The sequence below is a fragment of the Pogona vitticeps genome, chromosome 2 (genome assembly GCF_051106095.1).
Source record: "Pogona vitticeps strain Pit_001003342236 chromosome 2, PviZW2.1, whole genome shotgun sequence".
NCBI lineage: Eukaryota > Metazoa > Chordata > Lepidosauria > Squamata > Agamidae > Pogona > Pogona vitticeps.
In genome coordinates this window covers 30,095,618-30,113,158 of record NC_135784.1, presented here as the reverse complement: position 1 = coordinate 30,113,158, position 17,541 = coordinate 30,095,618, and the positions used below count along the sequence as shown (strand labels likewise).

Below are 17,541 nucleotides of genomic sequence, written 5' to 3'. Positions count from 1 at the left end.
AATTGTAGGCCCCATATGTACCCACACACTACAAGACAGATATAATGGTGCAACAATATCGATCAAAGGCATGGAACTACATGGATCCACACAATTTTTGCTTCAAATCCTCCTGAAACCACCCTCAAGTTATAGATCCCACTGGTAACCTTGGAGTACAACACAGAAATCACAGAATCATAGAACCATGATATTGAAAGGGGCCCATAAGGCCATCTAGTCCAACCCCCTGCTCAATGCAGGAATACAAATCAAAGGAGATCTGCCAGGTGGTTTGTCTAAAATTCTCTTGAATTTCTCCAGTGCTGGAGCATTCTCCGCCTCTGGAGGCAATTGGTTCGATTGTTGTAGTGCTCCAACTGTTAGAAAGTTTGTCTGATATCCAACCGAAATTTGACTTCCTGTAACTTGAGCCCATCGCTGTGTGTCCTGCCCTTGGGGATAATCAAGGACAGATCCTGCCCCTCCTCGTGTGATAGGCTTTTTAAGTGTTTGAAAAGTGCAGTCACAGGTGTTTTTGAACTGCAACTCCCAGAAACCCCAGCCAGCAGAGCTGATGGTGAAGGCTTCTGGGAGTTGCAGTCCAAAAACATCTGAGTAACAAAGGTTAAGAACCAGTGCGTGAGCACATGGCTTTACAGTGGTGCAAAATCACAGATCCGAGGTGTAGACCCTCTGTGGATTAACATGATTTTTATGTTGGGATCGTCCACAAATCAGCAGGAAGTCACAGGCCAGGTGATCCACATGACCCTTTGGCACATGGCTTTGCAGTGAAACAAAAAAAAAGTGGATCATGGATCCACATAATATTTATATTGGATCCTCTCCAAACGGCTGCCAAGGTTTGGCGATAGCGACTGGGCACAGTTTTGTGGCTCAGCAGCGAGGGGAGCTTAGCTCTTCCAAGCCCCGGTCGCAACCTCTAACCACTACGCCACACTGCACTGCCTCTTATCAGAGAGCCGGCAAAGACAGAGGGGGCTCCACACCAGCAAGCGAATCAGGAAAGAACCTTCCCCTCTTATCCAATGAACCGCCAATAAGCTGGTGCGCTTTTTGTGCTAACTAACTAGCGGGCTTCCTCATCTCACCCCAGTTTTAACGGGTGTGTTCCAGCTTTCTAAAAATTGCGGTTTCCCACTCAAAGGTAAGGAAGATATTTTCTTTATTTTCTGTTTGTCATTCATAAATCGCATCCCGGATTTCTGCTTGTTCATTCAAAGAATCTTGAGGAATCTGGAACGACCCATACGTTTTATGTGGCATAAGATTTGAGCGGATTGCAAGCTGCTTTTTCATATCCACTTGCTGCAACCCAAGACAGCTTACGCCAAAAAAAAAGCCTTTAAGATGCCACAAGATCCTGTGCTTTTCTTGCAACAGACTGCTACGCCCGGACATGGCTTCTCAGAAATAAATTTCAAGGAGGTTTATGACCTCAGATACAATCCCAGCAGATTTACAAGGCAGTAAATGCCATTGAACAAAAACTTCAATGGCTCTGTTCAGTTACACTCTGATGATTGTTTCTAACTGTACAGACGACGATCTGATGAGACATGTTTTGGAGGAAGTTTGAAAGAATGGGGTTTTTTTAAAAGCAGCCGCCTGTCAAGAGGATGAGGAAATATTTTCGCGCGCTTTTTCTTCCAGCCTTTGCTCTCTTATGGGAACTTCACGGTCTGCATTTTTTTTCCTTTAAAGATTACGCGCGCTACAATTGTCCAGGATGATTTTTTTGTGTAGTCAGAGTGGGTGAAAGGAGGCTGAAAACACGTTTTTCTTCCTAGTTGTCCTCAAAGCTTCCTGCTTTCTTTTATTCATAATAGAGTTAAGCAGGAGGTAGTCCTGTGAGTAGGTGCTAGCATGTCAGGTCAAATCAAAACAAAACCAAAAATAAAGAAGACAACAACGTTGTGGCACCTTAAAGACGAACGGCTACATTTTAATGTGAGCTTTTCTGGACACGTCCACTACTTTAGGCAGAATTAAGCAATGAATCTACGTATTTTTCCCCTAGTCTGATTTGTTATGTTTTTCTCAAAGATATTAGAATTGATCTGGTCTTGCATTGGGATAAGCGGGTTTTTGGTTAAAAATGGCTTTTTCGAAGGCATCAGTGTCTCTGGGGTATGTGTGTCTTTTTCGTAACAGTTCTTCATGGAAACATCTGCGGAATCTGATCTCCGTTCGTGTGGCAAGAGGTTGGGCTCATGGATAGCCGAACCGGAAAAGTTAACACAATTAGATTGGTAGTTTTGCTGTTTCTAGGATTTCCGTTCTTTACACCCGCTGTCCCAGAGAGCCTCAGGCTCTTCGTCAGTTTGTTTGTTTCTTGTTTGTTTTTATTTTTTTTATATGCTGGCAATAGGGTAAGGAATACAGAAGGTAAGGGAAGTGTGTGTGTGGAGGGGGGAGTGGGAGAACATGAAATGTGGTCGAAATGACCAGATAGGCGGGGTATAAATAAAATAAAATTAAATAAATAAATAAATAAATAAATAAATACATGCATAAAATCCTAAGTGTTCGCGTTACAATACCAAGCCCGCTTTTCGCCTTTCTACAGTTTGATCGCCCTTCTGGATTCCTCCTTGCAATGTCATCTTAGTTTTAATTCTATGCTAATCAAGCTCTATCTACTGACTCAAGCCATTTATATAATAAATCCCATCGTTCAGTTGCCTTTTGTACTGGACAGTCTGTCAGCACTTCCGAGAGTATAGTATATCCGTTTCTGCCGCTTCACAAGTCTTCCCTTCTGTTTGTTTGTTTTAAACTGCAAGGAAACAGTAAAAGTGGTGATAGGGCTGTTTTGGTGTGTGTGTGTTTTGTTTTGTTTTAAATGTTCCTGGGGAGAGTGGACGTGGGTAAGGGAACTGACTGGGTCCAAGGTTTCAGTCTTGCGGCTTCCAACTCTTTTAACTCTGATCATCTCTTGTAGTTTAACGTGATCCGTTCGCCTTATCCAGGGACCAGAGGGGCCGCCTATTAAAGCCACCACCGGTTTAGTGTCTGGATAGAGGAAGACACGGACGAGAAACAACATCTACGGATCTCTAAAGCCACGAGCTTTTACGAGTTTGTGGATCTTGCAGACAGAAAATTTATTGATTGATTGATTGATTTGATTTATATTTCCTCCCCCCCCCCCAATCTGGTCTATACGACCACTCTAGGCGGCACATAGTCCTGGCTAGCTGTTGGGGTTGATTTGGGAGTAAACCGCCCGTCCCTCCGTGAACTACTCACTCCTAAGTAAAAGAACGGTAACGTCCCAAGGCAGGCACTACGAACTGAAAACTTCAACTTGAGGTGTGCTGAGAGTTATCAGGTTTCCTGTCAACGCCATTGTCCTTCGGCCGCCTCGGGCAAAAATATGGTCGGGGTCCGAAATAAAAAGTTTGCCCGATCCCGAGTCCGGTCGTGGAAACCCTGCATTTTTGCACCTTTGGTCCAAAGGGTTGTCTGAAAGGGACCGAGCTAGACTCTGGTGTGGGCAGCAGGCGGGGGGGGGGGAGGGCAGCTACTATTAAGGGGGAGAAATCGGGGTGAAAGGAATATATGCCGCCTTGTGAAATCAACAGATGTAGTGTAGCAACACCCTTCCCTGGATTCGAACCTGTGGCACCAGATATGCCACTGAACTATTCGTCCTTCCCTCCTTAAATCAAGCGGGAAGAACTACTACGGCGTCACTATGACGCGCCCGCCAGTGGGAGGAGAAGGAAAGGAGGGGGGGGGGAAACAAATCCCTAAAAAGTTCAGTAGTTCACAGCGTGGGAAAATGGCTTTCCGGGACTGGTTGCTGGTGCTGTTTGCGTCCCGTCTTTCTCTTTCTGGCTGTGACGGTAGGCAGCGGTTTTTTGGTTTCGGGGAAGAGGGGGCGGACGGTCGCGTTCCGGGCGAGCAGGACCGGCTCAAATGTCTTGCTACCCTTAAACAAAGCAACTAATGCCTTCTCCCCCCCCCCCCCCCAGGTCTCAGTGACACTGGATTTCACTGAGTCATTCATTCTGTTACATTTATCTTCCGGAGCTAAGACCCAAGGATGGCCCAGGAAATAGTTTTAAAGAAATGCAATTAAAATGCAAAACGTGACAACTATTAAAGGAGTTGAACCGGTATTTAAAACGTGTTAAAATCAAAAGACTTTAAAATCTCTTAATTGTACTTTCAGTGATAGTTTTACTTGAAGGAAAAGGGCAACATCCTGCTAAAATCCTAGGAGGCATGCCTACATATAGAAGTCCTTTTCCTGCTCCTGGAAGGACAAGGGGTTTAATATATATGAACAGTTCAATAGGTGTGCATAGGAACTCATTGCTAAAACTTTGACATGGGGAACGGTGGACTCTCCAGATCACTCTGTTTTGGGAAACAGAGTATTCAGAGGTCCTTGCTATTGTTATTGTCCGTCTTGGTGGGAGCCCCTGGGAGTTGAAGTCTCCAACGCTTGTGCCTGGGCTAAAAACTTCCACGTTTATTCCTCATTCTGGCTTTTGTAATTCTTCACATTGTAGAGAGCTGGTGAACAAACTGAATGCTGCTCAGAAGCTCTTGGATGATGGGCAGTAGAGAGAAAAAATGTAAAATACGTTAGCTGTTTGTAAAAGTACCAGTTTGTAAATGCAGCTTAATGTTGCATTATTCTATCTTAGGCCAAAAAGTATTAAGGAGTTTGACTTCAGCTAGGAGATTTATATGTTCTGACACCAAATACAGTGGTACCTCGCTAAACAATGACCCTGCTGAATGATGGCGATTCGCAAAAGTCATTCCTATGGGTGATTTTCACTTAACAACGATTAGGTCCGTGCTTCGCAAACTGTTTGTTCGCAAGACGATTTTTTTTGCTTCGCAAAATGGCTACCCTGTGTTTTCTGGACCAGTGCTTCGCAGGGCAGTCATTTTTACAGCTGATCGGTGCTCGCAAAATGGCTTCCCCTATGGGCGATCTTCACTGGACGACAAGGTATTTTCCCTATTGGAATGCATTAAACCGGGTTTCGGTACATTCCAATGGGGAAAGGGCTTTCGCATGACAACGATTTCGCTAAACAGCGATTTTCCCAAGACGGATTATTGTCGTCATGCAGGGCACCACTGTATTGATTCATTTCCAGCATGCATTTGATCCTGGCTGGAAGGTTATTAATTATGTTCAACCACATGAATTGAGATAATAGCTACACATTCAGACATCAAGGGACACATGCTTTTTAACTTGCTGCAATTCACTGCTGAGATTTACACTGAGTACCTGTGTATTGTGATACACAATGGTATGCCTCTGTAAACACCTTTTCCCTTCACTTCTAGGTCTGAGAAATTGTCCTTCTACTAACTTCTCCTTATCTGAAGATTCATCTATGATCCTTGCAGCAAATATAACAAACCACAACAGCATCCTTGATTTATACAAAAAGAATGAGTCTACCTCTGATTGGGAATATGTCCTGTGCATAAGGAATGGGCATATTAGCTGTTGGAACAGTGAACATGCCTCTTACTTCTCTCTATCACACAATGACTTTGCTGTCAAGAATGCTAAAGAAGTCATAACTGGTTATTATAAATTTGTTCGTTCCCTTAACTCATCTTGCATGCAGCAATTCTTCATTGCGGTTTTTGGTAAGATTTCCTGTTCTCTCAATTCATCCGCACTTGACATATGTGGGAAAAGGATACTGCTAGCAGGCCATATGAAGCAATCAGATAGTGATGGAAAGATGGAAGGGGTGTATCAGGGGAAATAGGATACGAAAGAAGCCGCTTGACAGGGCACCAAAGGTTGGTGGAATGCTGTAGGAATGGCAAGTGCCCCAAAGGGCTAGTTGACCAATGCAGGAGCCAAAATGTTGGCTCATGTGCCAACCTTCTTGATTGGCTCAGTCATCCAGATCTGCATTTCTCCCTGTTTGTTGTGTGAGCATCTAATCTGAATTTGAACCTGTGATTTCCTGTATATTGCTGGTTTAGGTTTTTTCCTAACTGGCTAAGACTCCTCTTGCAGGGCATGTACAGTGGTGCCTCGCATAATGAGTGCACCGTTTAACGACGAATCCGCATAGCGATGCGGATTTTGCAATCGAAAAACCGATTGCATTGCGATGTTTTAATAGGGTAAACATTGCATTGTGATGATCGGTAAGCGTTTCGCTTACCGATCTTTGCATTGCGATGTTTTCCAACAACTGATTGGCAGTTCCAAAACGGCCGCCGGAAGAAGAAAATGGCTGCCCGCAGCATTTTCGTGCCAATTCCTTGCTTGCCGAGGCGGCGAAAATGGCGGCTGGATTGAGGATTTCCGCTTAGCGGTGAGTTTTGTCCCCATAGGAACGCATTAAACAGAGTTTAATGCGTTCCTATGGGGTTTTTTGCCCCGTATAACGTTTCCGGATAGCAACGATTTATCAGGAACGGATTATCGTCGGTATGTGGGGCACCACTGTACTCTGGTCTGTATCACTGGGTTCTTGAGTCGAAGGGTGATACAAAAATCTGTCTTTCTACCTGTTGCTCTTCCTTGGTGGTCAAGGAACTGCATTCTGGTTTTAGCCCCATATGGGTCTGTTGGAAGAATCCTCTGGAGCATCACCTCTTATGAACAGCTCTCCACATGAGGCAAACACAAAAGCCCGCGGTTTTCAAAAAAGAATGATGGATATTTGAAAAAGGAAACAACCAAATAGCAACATAACTGAACAACCATTAATGTACCTGAGAAGGTTTATTACCATATTAGCCAGAACACAGAAAGAAAAAGACTTCCCAATTTGCACCAGTTAAAAAGTAAACCAGTAAAAGATCTACTGATTGATGCAAATGTTGTCATAAGAACAATCCCAACCAAAATATTAAGGAAACAAACCAGCTCATGTACAGCACAGCTACCATCCTAACTGTGAAAATTGATTACAAGCTGCAAAAAATCCAAAAAACTCCTGGCACTCCAAAATGGAAAATTCATCTGAAAAGAAAATAAACAAGTTATGTGCAGACATTAGCAACTTAAAACACTTGAAAGACTCAAAACTTAAAAATGAAAAAGCCAGACTATGCAAAATATATGCCCTAGAAAGGAAAATAATAGTTGACACTAAGGAAGAAAGATATGATGGACACTTCAAAAAATATAGAGAAAACATGCAATTTCAAAATAACCACCAATTGTTCTATACATCACTAAGAGATAATGCAGAGCAAAATAAATAAGGCCCATTTAAAGACGATGCTCTAACATTTTGGAAAGAAATATGGGAAAGCCTAACATAACAAAGACACTTTACGGAATAAAGATATTTGTAAAGAAACTCAAGGAAAACATGGATGATATTGAGATAAAAACTTGAACAATTAAGAGGCAAGTAAAGTCTGTGAAAAACTGGAATGCACCTGGGTCAAATGAGCTGCATGGATTTTGGTTAGAGCATTTAACAAGTATCCATCAACATAGCAGTGCAATTTAATCATTTACTTCAAATGTTTACAACTGAAGATTGGATGACAACAGGCTGCACATTTCTGATAATAAAAGATCATCAAAAGGGTAATGAATCCAGTAATTATTGACTAATTACATGCCTTCCAAAATGTTCAAGCTCCTCACAGGAGTACTGGCAAGATCAATATATAATGACTTAACTGAAAACTCCCTATACCCAACAGAAAGGGAGCTTTAAAAAGTCAAGAGGCACAAAAGATCAGCTGCTTATTGATAAAATGATACAGTGGTGCCTCGACTTACAAACTTAATTGGTTCCGGAACTCTGGTCGTAACTCAAAATGGTCATAAGTTGAAACACATTTCCCATTGAAATGCAATTATTCCGTTCTGGCCAAAGAAAAAAATCACACATAAAAAAAAATCACTGCAAGACCCATCAGAAATGTGATTAATCCCTTCCGGCCAAAGGGGGGGAAGAAAACCAATCAAGTGTGCAAGACCCATTGCAAATGCAAAGAAAACAAAGAAAAAAAGCAATCAAGCGTGCAAGAAAGACCCGTTGCAAATTCAAAGAAAACAAAGCAAAAAAGCAATCAAGCATGCAAGACTGATTGCAAATGCAAAGAAAACATCAAAAAGCAAGCAGATCATGCAAGACTCATCGGAAATGGGGGGGAGCCAAAAAGCAAGGAAACTCCCCCAAGACCCATCAGAAATGGGGGGAAACAAAACCCTCAAGACCCATTGGAAATGGGGAAAAAACTCCAAAAAGCAAGGAAACCCCCCAAGACCCACTGGAAATGGGGGGACCCATAAAACAACCAAACCCCCAAGACCCATCAGAAATAGGGGGGAAACCAAAAAACAAACAAACCCCCCAAGACCCATCACAGCACAGAAACATAGCCCACCCAGCCCAAAACCACGCTGCAAAACCCACCCAGAACAGTCTTTAAAAGCAGAAAGCAACACCTTACCTTACCAGACAGTCCAAAGCCTCCTCCTACCGCACAGTCTCTAACTGCTGGGGTGAAAGAGCTACAAGGAAGCAGCCTCTTCGACACCAACAGTTAGCAATTTGAATTTCCCACCTTTTTTCCCCTGCCTTTTTCTGTTCATAACTAGAAGCTCCGGCCGCAAGTTGAAGAACAGTTTTGCAGCCAGAGCTGGTCGTAACTTGAAATGATCGTAAGTCAGGACATTAGTAAGTTGAGGCATCACTGTCTTGAAGAATGCAAAAATACGAAAAAACAAACCTTAGCATGGCCTGGATAGACTATGAAAAAGGCATTTGACTCATTGCCACACAGCTGGATTAACACCTGCCTAAAAATGTTTGGGATTTGGAAAACCATTCAGAAGTTCCTCAAGAAAAACATGGAAACATCTTTGTGGCCCATGGTGAAGAAATTGGGAAGTTAGCATCAAATGAGGACTATTTCAAGGGGATTCAACGTCTTACCATCTCACTAATTCTCATGTCAATAATTTAATAAGACTGGATTGGGCTACCATGTTTCAGAACCATGAGCAAAAATCAATCATCTGTTACACATGGATGACTTAAAACTATATGCAAAAAGTTCCACAGAGATAGAATCAGTATTAAATAGAGTGCAAATTAGTGAAGATATCCAAATGAAATCTGAAAATGGCAAATATGCAGCTCTGTCTATACACCATGGCAAGATCCAAAAGCTAGATGGAAGAAAAATAAAAAAATGGCAATATTATAAAATCACTCTCAAATGATAAAAATTATAAATACCTTGGAAAACTAGAAGTATTTAGCATCGTGCACACAACAGTTGAAGAACTGACATGAAGGGAATATATCCAAAAACTACGGAAAATCTTAAAATCAGAATTAAATGGGGAAACACAAGCAAAACCTTAAACACAGGGACTGTTCCAGTAATTGGATTCCCAGCTGAAATAATAGATTGGATTCAAAACTAATTTTAAAAATTGGATTGAAAAACAAAGAAACTAATCAACATGCATCACGCACTACATCCAAAATATGATGTCGACAGATTATATTTACCACAAAAAATGGGAGGCTGTGGATTACTACAAATACAGGAGGTAGTAGAGGAAGAAAAAAAGAAGCCTAAATAATTATATCAGTAAAAGCAAAATAAATAACTACTGAAATCAGTCAAAGTGGAGAATATTTTGAAAACAACAAAAACAAAGGCTCAATATAAGAGATAACAATTTGAAAATAAATTATACAACTGGAAAAATAAACGGCTACATGGACAACACCTGAGAAATATTGATGGAAAGCATGGTCATAATTCAACATGGGCATAGCTAAAACTCGGGACGCTTAAGAAAGAAACCGAAGGCTTTATTTTTGCTGCACAAGAACAAGCACTCCAAACCAACGTGAGGAAAGCTAAGATCCAGGGAACTAGTGCTAACAACATATATTTACTCTGCCAAGAAAGAGATGAAACCGTGTCATACTTCATCTGTGAATGTCCAAAGATTGCACAAACGGATTGCAAAATTAGACATGATAGAGTGGCGAAAAGAGTGCACTGATCATGTGCAAAAAATATAACGTCTTGCGTAGTTCCCTATGGGAACCACGCAAGATGAATGAAATTAATTCGTCTTGCGAGGCATTGCTCTCAAAAGAAATGTCTTGCAAAGCATGGTCATAGAAGAAACCGTCTTGCGAAGCACCATAGCGATCGCAAAAACCAGTCGTCTTGCGGGTTTTTTGTCCCGTGAGGCAATCGTCTTGCAAGGCACCACTGCATTTCCTTTTTCTGGGGGAGGGGGGTACCCCAGAGCTGTGCGGCTAGCCCAAGGCCACACAGGCTGGCTCTTTTCCCAGGAGGCACGGTGGCCTCTGGCCAGGTATCTCTAACCTAACTGAATGTATGAATTAAAACCTGTACATAAATGAAATAAAACTAAAACAAAGGAGAAAATATTTTATTATGTACGTAATAAATATGTACATATAGCAATTTATGTACATATTTATTATGTACATAAACATATATAGCAATTTATTATTACATATAGCAATTTATTATTATATAGCAAAGAGAAGAAGTACATTGAAGGATTTTGGAATATTTGCTATGTAATATTTGTGTGTCTATAGTACTGCCAAGAAAGGATTCACCTTACCCCCACACACATTGGGCCTGGAATAACTTCATGAAGCTCAGAAAGTTTTCTTGTGACAGTTTGGGGGATCAAAGCTGAACTTTTCTGTACTTTTCCGTTGTAGGTTCAAAAGACACCGATGACAAAGCCTGGATTTGGATTTGCTCTGCCTTAGTTATCCTGGTTGTGGTGGCTGTACTTGTTGCTGTACCTGTGACAATTTGTTTAATTAAAAGAAACAGAAGAGGAGGAGATCGCTTTGAAAGAGTTCCAGGGTGTGAAAATGGATCTCCTGCATGCATGCTCAATGGAATTCAAATGGACAACCTTGCCCACGTAGTAGAAACAACAGAGAGATCTCACTGAAGAGTGACAGCTTGTCACAGAACACTGTAAGCTGGCTTCCTCCAACCTGTGGCCCTTCAGGTGTGTTAGCTTGCCCTGGTACTCAGCCATCATTTCCATTGATAAGCTATAATAAGAATGTCAAACATAGTATTTCCTTTCTTGTGCCTATCTCCCTTTCTTATTTTTCCAACAAAAACTATGTGTTCCATGTCTGGACGCTCTTGACTTCATTAGGCTGCTGTGGGTTGGGCTTGGCTTCACTTGTCCAAATCTTGGGTTTCCTCTTGTGCTGCTATTTCCTCCTTGTTTCTCTGTGGCTTTTTTGTTTGTTTGTTTGTTTTTGATCCTGGTTTTGTTATACAGTGGTGCCCCGCATAGCGACGATAATCCATTCCGGAAAAATCGTCGCTATATGGATTCATCGCTATGCGGAACAAAGCCCATAGGCATGCATTAAAACACGTTTAATGCGTTCCTATGAGCAAAAAACTCACCGTTATGCGAAAATCCTCCATGCGGCTGCCATTTTCGCTGCCTGGTAAAGGAGGAATGGGAGCGAAAACACAGCGGGCGGCCATTTTATTTACCCGGTGGCCATTTTGGAACTGCCGATCAGCTGTTCTAAAAACATTGCTATGCGATCACAAAAACAATCACACAAAAAACACATCGCAATGCGGATTCATAGTTAAACGAATCACTCATTATGCGGGGCACCACTGTACATGTGAGTTTGCCATTAAATGAAGTGGTCCTGATCGAAGAGCTATTTAAAAAAATCCTAGAAGTATTAACTTGATGGACTAGTGCAATAGATTCACCAAAAGCTGTTTTTAAAAACTTGGTTATATATGAAGACACATACACACACCCCGAGAAGTTCAGGTTGCGATCGTGATTGCTGACAGCGATCTGGCACCAATTTTTGATTTTTAACACAAACGCACACAAAAAGAGTTCTGAAGCTCTCAAAGCCTCTTACAGGGCAAAAGGGAGCCAGAGGGAGACCTGGAAGCTTTAAATTAATTTAAGTCAATTATTTCAGGCACCCAATTCAGATTTAACCACACAAAGTTTTGCAATTGGATCTCACCCATTGTTACCTAACACTAAATCCTGGAACCCCAAATTGGTATAAGCTTTTTCTGCCCTTCATATTCTTTGAGCAACCTGCCAGTTTAAAGAAAGGCCTGTGGAACAGGAAAAGACACATCCAGCCAGCCAGCACGGCAATTGTCTGCCTCCATTGAAAGGACCTCATGCAGCTTACTTTATTAGAAGACAGTATTTAACACCAACAACAATGAATGTGCAAGTACAAAAGAATCAAACAAATAACATACAAAAATCCCAATTAGCAGCACCGAAACACATTTAAAGCAATAAGGTATATATATTTTTTAAAAGCAATGTTTTAATATTATAGCACTTTCTTAAATATTTTAAAATATATTTATAACGTATGGGCTGGCCCCTCTCTTTCTGTTTGTTTGCTTTTATTGTTGATGCATCTTTTCTGACCAAAGCAAACATATTTCTCTGCTTCTGACCTCTCTGAGCATGGTGAACTCCGTCTCCCACATACAGTGGACACTGCAATTTATTTTTCCTTTCTTTTATACTTCTGAATGTAACTGACAATTGCAATTGTAAATAAAGTTTCGCTTTCTACTTAAGATGCTTTTAGAGTGATTTTTAATATGCAAAGTACTAGTCACTGTGGAGGGCGGCTGAGAACTTGGGCTACTTCTCACACACATTTTTCTGCTGCCATTGCTACTGTTGCTTTTGTTTTTAGCTTTTAGCTCTGCTAACTAAAAAAGGGGAAATAAAAAATTCTCACAATATAGGCATACTGTAGTGACCTTATCATCTTTATATTTAATAAAGTACACACTAGGTAAAGCTTCCCCTTGACATTTAGTCCAGTCATGTTTGACTCTAGGGCGCGGTGCTCATCCCCGTTTCCAAGCCATAGAGCCAGCGTTTGTCCGAAGACAGTTTCCGTGGTCACGTGGCCAGCGCGATTAGACGCGGAACACTGTTACCTTCCAACTGAGGTAGTGCCTATTTACTTGCATTTTTACATGCTTTCGAACCGCTAGGTTGGCAGGAGCTTGGACAAGCGACAGGAGCTCACTCCGTCACATGGATTCTATCTTATGACTGCTGGTCTTCTGACCCTGCAGGACACTAAGGTATACTAAAAGTGCATGTCTATGAGCCATTAAATCTATATTAGAAGTCAAATGATATTCTTTGTGGGAATGGCTATACTGAAAAACTTCACCACCTGTTCAGTCACCCAAGCAAATAAAGGTAAGTAAAGTGCACTGAACATATTCAGTTATGTACAAATAAAACTTCAAACATGTAAAAGAATGGGCACAACAGGTTCAGCATTTAATTCTTTTTTACTTGTCCTGGGTTGGATCAAATTGAAAAGAGGTAGCTTCCCTGAGTACAATCTGCCTTTACCAATGTTTCTCTTTTTATACAAACATGCATCTCCTGGGGCAGAAAACCAGTCCATGCATGAGATCAGTGCAATTCTCAGTGGGCCACTTTCTGCCCCTGCCCCCATCATGCTGTGGACATAATGTATCTTCGGCAAAGATTTTGACAAAGGGCCTGACGAATTTCTGATTGGCAACTTAATTGTGGCCTGGATAGAAGGAACCTTTGAGTTAGTTCGTTAGTTAGTTGTTTGTTTATTATTATTATTATTATTATTATTATTATTATTATTATTATTATTATTATTATTATTATTATTATTATTATTATTATTATTATTATAGCTGATGGTTTAAACACCTGGCTACACAGCCAGAGGTTGGGAGCCTGATTCCCTACTTGTGCCTCCTTGACAGGGTCTAGACTCAATGATCCATAGGGTCCCTTCTGTGGTAAAAGCGTTCCTTAGAACTGCCTTTACACGAGCCAGAGAGGGATTCAGAATGATTAGTCCCTAATGCTAGCAAAACCGGGTCCTGTAATTCTGCCCTAGGCGACTTCTCACTCCTTCACCCAAGTCTGTCTCGATTTTAAATAAACAATCTGGAAGATCTGCTCTTCCTCTTTTTTTTACTATAGGACCCTCTTTTGGTAATATGGTAATGTGGCCAGATCCAAACAATCTTAGTCAAAAATATCCAATTTACTACTGTAGCATGGTCTAAACAAGGAGACAGCTTACAGACAATGTGTCTTTTTATATTTTATTACAAAAGATAACATTTCAACAAGCTAAGTTAACGTCATAACCCCCAGCCTTAGCCACCAGTTATTTCCTCTATAAAATGAAAACAATAAAATGTCTAACTATATCTTAAATAAGCATTCTTACGCAATCCTTTTGATTAAAGTTCTGTCGGCTGCATTTCACTCGGTGTCGTCTCTCTCCCTTCCATCTCTTCTCCGTCCTCCTCCTTCCTCTTTTTTTTCCTTTGCCCATCTTCCTTAAATTAAGCAGTTATGTCCTTGTCCATCGGAGCTGAGATAAGATAAGGGTCAACTTGCTCTTCTTAACTCTTTTTTTTTCTTTAGCTGGAGAAGAACTGACCTTGTACATTTTGTCTCTAATTAGCACCTGGGCATAAGCAGATTTCTAGTTTTTTCGTTGCAGCTCTGAACTAAATCCTATGAAATACAACACTATTCTATTTTCATAATCAAATTCATGACACGCCCCCCCTTAAAGATACAAAATACAGAACTATTAGAGTTCTTATTTTGTTACTAACTTAACATTTGATTATGCAAGTGACTATTTACAATATCACATGTGTATATACAGTTATCTTAATTACTCAGTTTCATTATCAGCGTACATTCGTGAAAGACTATCTGCAACAATATTTAATTTTCCCGGAATATGTTGTATTTCAAAATCAAAATCTTGCAGGGATAGACTCCATCTTAGCAATCTCTGGTTGTGAGATTTGATTTTTTGTAACCAAACCAAAGCTCGGTGATCAGTTTGCAGAGTGAATTTGCGCCCCCATAAATAAGGTCTTAATAGATTTAATGCCCAGACCACAGAAAGTGCCTCCTTTTCCGGTACGGCATAATGTTTTTCTCGTTCTAAGAGTTTTCTGGAGAAGTAGGAAATAGGATACAGGTTCCCATCTTCTCCTTGTTGTAATAATACTGCTCCGAGACCCAATTCTGAGGCGTCTGTTTGTAAAACAAAAGACTTGTTAAAATCAGGTGATTTTAGAATAGGGGAATTGATGGCTTTGGTCTTTAATGCATCAAAAGCATTTTGACATTCAGGGGTCCATTTTACCTTGACAGGCTGCCTTTTCTTAGTTAGCTCCGTCAAAGGTGTAGCCAAATGACTAAAATTGGGTATGAATTTTCGGTAATAACCAATTAAACCTAAGAATGATCGCACTTGTTTCTTTGTTTTAGGTATAGGCCAATCATTTATAGCTTGTATTTTCATTTGCAGGGGTTGAATTTCTCCCTGCCCAATTAAGTGACCTAAATACATAACTTTTCCTTTCATCCACTGACATTTACTCGCTTTGACTGTTAGCCCTGCTCGATGGATTCTTGCCAAAACAGTTTCAATATGAACCAAGTGTGAGTCAAAATCCGAACTGAAAATTGCAACGTCATCGAGATAAGCACTAGCGAATGGTAACCCCTGTAACAGTTTATCAATCATTCTTTGAAAAGAAGCTCCTGCATTCTTTAACCCAAATGGTAAACGTCGGAATCTATAAGTTCCCACGTGAGTGATAAATGCGGTCTTATCACGAGACTCCTCTGCCAGATCGAGTTGCCAATATGCATTTTTGAGATCGATTATGCTGATGAACTTGGCCTGTGAAAGGCGTTCTATTAAGTCATCCATTCTAGGTAATGGGTATGGATCAGTAACTGTGACACTATTTAATTTCCGGTAATCTACGCAAAATCTCACCTCATCGAGGATCTCGCCTAGTGCGTTCTTTTTAGGGACCAGAACCACTGGCGATGCCCATGGGGAAAATGATTCTTCAATCACCCCCAAAGATAACATTTTTTTAATCTCCTCTTCAATTTGAGTGGCATGATTTCCAATTGCTCGGTATGGACTTGACCGAATTGGAGGGCTGGCTTCAGTATTAATTTCATGACTAATCATATTTATATAACCAGGTTGGTCTGAAAAAACCGTTTGGTATTTTTCTAAAACTTGATAAAGTTTCTCTTTTTGGTCTGTGGTACCAGATAGAACAATATTATCAGACCAAGTACCCGCATTTTCTAATTCAGTTAGCATATCAACAGGTTCGCTTTCTGGTTGAAAACACGCCACATGACACTGATACACCATCGCCGATCTGTCTCTATACATTTTTAAACTATTTACATGATACATAACTGGTTTCTTGGACGAATTTAACATTTTCACAAGATAATTCACATTTCCCACTTTTTGTATGATTTCCCCTGGACCTTCCCAAACTACTTCCAATTTTGAAGGTCTGAGCGGGTTTAGTACAAGTACCATATCACCCACTGCAAACTCTCGGTGACGGGCCTTCTTGTCATGATAGTATTTTTGTTTTATTTGGGATTTCAACAAATTGTCTCTTGCCAATTCTTGCACTGCTAGAAGTTTTTCTTGTAGTTTCCGGACGAAATCCGCGACTGGAACCGTGCTACTTCTGACCACACCTTCCCAGTCTGATCGTAGTAGATCTAATGGTCCTTGTAGGTTTTTCCCAAACACTACCTCACTCGGCGAAAAACCTCCCAGAGAAACATGAGGTGCACTTCTGTACGCAAACAAAACAAAAGGTAATAGTTCGTCCCAAATGTTCCCATATTCTTGGACTAGGGTTTTAATCATCCTCAACAAGGTTTGTTGTCCTCTTTCCACCATTCCGTGAGATTCTGGATGATAAGGAATGCTAAAGTTTAATTTAATTCCGCTGATCTCACAAATTCGGCTCATCAATTCGCTTTTAAAAGCACCGGCTTGATCGCAAATAATTTGAGTTGGTATCCCTATTCTAGAGCATAAATCCACTACCACTCTAGCAATAGTTTGGGCCGAAAGATTGCTGATGGCGTATGCCTCGATCCATCTGCTGGCTTGACAGATGAACGATATGATGTATTTTTTCTTTGACTTCGTGGGTACAAAAGGTCCGAGTACGTCCATTTGAAGAAATTGGAACACTTGATCGGGAATTTCAGTTAGTTGCATATTAGCTTTTGTACTGTCGGTCTGTTTCCCCGTTCTCTGACAATAATTGCAGGAATTAACATAGTCCTTGACGTTTTTGGAAATGCCGGGCCAATAAAAATGCTGCGAAATCCTGCTTAAAGTTTTTTGAATTCCAAGATGTCCGCTACTTGGACTATCATGGGCAAGTTGCAGAATTCTTTCTCTGTACTCTCTTGGAATGACTAGTTGTTGTACTGGTTCCGCCTGATCATTTGATTTGGGAAAATATTCTCGGTACAATAGTCCATTTTGTCCCCACAAAAAGGTTACTTTTTGTTGTACCGGTTGTACCGCGTAACTGTCGGCTTGAGACCTCAAAGAATCCAATGTAGGGTCTTCCATCTGTTTTCGTTTGAATTCCTCTGATCCCATTGGTACT

At 40.9% G+C, this 17,541-nt stretch overlaps 1 long non-coding RNA gene across 3 annotated transcripts; it reads left to right on the top strand.

Annotated features, from left to right (window-relative positions):
* Positions 1 to 1,061: 1,061 nt before the first annotated feature.
* LOC110091634 (uncharacterized) lies at positions 1,062 to 12,609 on the top strand. Of its 3 annotated transcripts, none has more exons than XR_013542733.1 (3): positions 1,062 to 1,150; positions 2,948 to 5,637; positions 10,710 to 12,609. It is a non-coding gene; the product is annotated as an uncharacterized LOC110091634 (long non-coding RNA). The 3 variants fall into 3 exon arrangements; XR_013542734.1 differs by lacking the exon at positions 1,062 to 1,150 and having other exon boundaries at positions 1,157 to 3,854; positions 5,326 to 5,637; XR_013542732.1 differs by lacking the exon at positions 1,062 to 1,150 and having other exon boundaries at positions 1,157 to 5,637.
* Positions 12,610 to 17,541: the final 4,932 nt, after the last annotated feature.